Source organism: Lynx canadensis, chromosome B2 (genome assembly GCF_007474595.2).
Source record: "Lynx canadensis isolate LIC74 chromosome B2, mLynCan4.pri.v2, whole genome shotgun sequence".
NCBI classification, from domain to species: Eukaryota; Metazoa; Chordata; class Mammalia; order Carnivora; family Felidae; genus Lynx; species Lynx canadensis.
In genome coordinates this window covers 35,354,451-35,357,529 of record NC_044307.1, presented here as the reverse complement: position 1 = coordinate 35,357,529, position 3,079 = coordinate 35,354,451, and positions in this window count along the sequence as shown.

Genomic DNA, 3,079 nt, shown 5'->3' with positions numbered 1-3,079 from the left:
TCAGCTTAGGTCATGATCTCTTTGTTTGTGAGTTCCAGCCCCGCGTCCAGCTCTGTGCTGACAGCTCAGAGCCTGGAACCTGCTTCGGATTCTGTGTCTGCCACTCTCTGCCCCTCCCCCGCTTGCACTCTGTCTCTCTCTTTCAAAAATAAATAAACATTAAAAAAAAAAAAAAAAAGAATATGCCAGACACCCGAAAGGAAGAATTAAAGCAAATCTCAAACTACTCTCCAGTTTCAAAAGAATTATATGCCACTGAGAAGGTGGACATTTCAGGCTGATAGTCTCCAGCCACCATATCAGACATGGTGTCTGTTTTCCAGGAAGAACTAAATTGACTAAAACATTGAATTTTGATTTGTGCAGATGTCAACGATAATTTTTCAGAGCCTGAGATTCTGTCACCTGGGAATACCTTCTTGCACGTATCTTTTGTTTTTTTTTAGATTGAGATGTAATCCATACACCATAAAATTCAACTTTTTAAAGGGCACAATCCAGTGGTTTTTAGCATATTCCTAAAGTTATCACTGTTCTGGAACGTATATTTTACTGTAAACTTTTCTCGGTATGTTCTCACACTTCGCTATGCCACTTGATCCTCGCAGATTTCCTCCTCGAGCACCTTCAGAGGTGCCGTGTGGGCGGTTGCCACATTTACCCAAGATGTTTTCCTCATCAGTTTCACCTCGAAAGCATAAGGAGGCTGAATTAATAATAAAGCTACTAAGTTTGATTTCTAGAGTAACAGCCAACAACCTAATCTACGTGTTTGTTTCCGTGCCTAGAACTCTCATTTTATTATGACTGTGAAATCTTATTTGTGACAAGTATTGTAGCCTGGTGGGCCACCGGTGTGCGTCCAAGGACTGCCAAACAATAGGAGACAAGGGGTCGCTCAGTGTGAGGTGGCAGCAGGCCCAAGCCTCCCAGGTCCTTTCCGCTCGTTCCCTGGCCCAGGAGCCAGCAGCGCGTTTCTCCCCCAAACGCTGAAGCGTTTAGAGAAGGGGGGTGTGCAGGCTGAAGGGGGCGGTGTAAGAGGGACACGGAGGTGTCAGTACGGCGTCAAGAACGCCAAGCCGCAGGGTAATCGGAGGTGCCCGGCAGGGTGTTCGGGGCGCCCAGTCTCTTGGTCACACGCTCTGGTCGGTCGCCGCGAGCGAACAAGGCGGTCTGGTGCCCGCGCGGGAGACCGCTTCTGGCCGCCGCGCGCGCGCGCCATGTGCGTCCCTCATTGGCCACAGAGGGACCACGTGACCCCTGCCGCCAAAACCGCCGGCCGGGCACGCGCCTTCCCGCCGGAGAAGGGGCGGGTGCAGCGCCGCGGGTGGTCGGTCTCGCCGAGGTGGAGGGAAGGTCGCTCGGAGGGTTTGGGGAAGTTGTCTTAAAAAAAAAAAAAAAAAAAAAAAGTGGGGGGCGCCTGGGTGGCTCGGTCGGTTAAGCGTCCGACTTCAGCTCAGGTCATGATCTCACACTCCGTGAGTTCGAGCCCCGCGTCGGGCTCTGTGCTGACAGCTCAGAGCCTGGAGCCTGCTTCAGATTCTGTGTCTCCCTCTCTCTCTGCCCCTCCCCTGCTCATGCTCTGTCTCTCTCTGTCCCAAAAATGAATAAAAACATTAAAAAATTTTTTAGGGGCGCCTGGGTGGCGCAGTCGGTTAAGCATCCGACTTCAGCCGGGTCACGATCTCGCGGTCCGTGAGTTCGAGCCCCGCGTCAGGCTCTGGGCTGATGGCTCAGAGCCTGGAGCCTGTTTCCCATTCTGTGTCTCCCTCTCTCTCTGCCCCTCCCCCGTTCATGCTCTGTCTCTCTCTGTCCCAAAAATAAATAAACGTTAAAAAAAAAAATTTTTTTTTTAAAAAGTCTTAAGTACTGCCCAGCGTAAAACTCCTTCTGAGGGAGCTGATTATTGAAAAGTCCCGTTATCCCCTCAGTGGCTTTTGTGCCAGGCTGCGACACAGACTGGAAATGGAAATCACCAGTCATTATTCAGTGACTCGTTGAAGCCAAAATTTGTCTCTGTTACTTTAGGGAAATAAACACGGATGAACACGTAGCTTTTGGGGGAAAGAAAACATAATTTTTGTAGGGGAAACTTAAAGCTGTTTTTTCTTAGAAAAGTTGAGAGGAATGGGTAGGCTCTTGGGAATTCCAGAACAACCACCCTGATAGGGTCATTTCAGGGAAATGAGAAACTCTTGGGAGAACAAAAGTTAGTAAAAGCAAAAAGAGGCCTTTCCCACTTCTAAAAATGTGATAATTATTGGTGGGAAAGGGCAGAATTATGTTCACATGTGTGCATGTATGTATGTATGTATTGTAAGTAGTATAAATGGGATATACTGATTGTAGAAGCCAATAGAATCCAGATATTCAGCCTCTTTTTTCCCTTTGAGAGTGCTTGGATGCTCATTTTTGCCCCTCTCTTTTTCTTCCAAGGCTCATCAACTCTCCCCCTCTTCCTCCTGATGGACGCATTTTAGTTTTTTATTCATTAAAAAAAAATACTAGGGCCTATTATATTTGACACTGTGCTAGATATTGGGGTGACACTGGTGAACAAAAGCATTAACAGCCCCTTCCTTCCTGGAACATACAGTCTGGTAATGGAGGCAGATAGTAGTCAATTAAACATACTAATGGGGGCGCTTGGGTGGCTCAGTGGGTTGAGCGTCCGATTTCAGCTCAGGTCATGATCTCCCGGTGTGAGTTAGAGCTCCACATCAGGCTCTGTGCTGACAGCCCGGGGCCTGGGGCCTGCTTCAGATTCTGTGTCTCCCTGTCTCTCTCTGCCCCTCCCCTGTTCTCTCCTCTCTCTCAAAAATAAATAAACATTAAAAAAAACACAAAACCATACTAATGTTAAATACAATGTGCTAAGGGCTGAGAAGAGGTCCAGATGCTATAATGGGGCTTCAACCCGGCAGGGAGATTACGCCTGGACTGAGACCTGAAGGCGTTAAGGGCGGTGGGAGTTGAAGGCAGAGGGAGAAGCTTGGGCAAGGGAGAGCTGATAGCCTCTCCCCTTCCAATGACTGCCCATCTCATTCATTTCCACTACACATAAATTAATCTTGCCTCT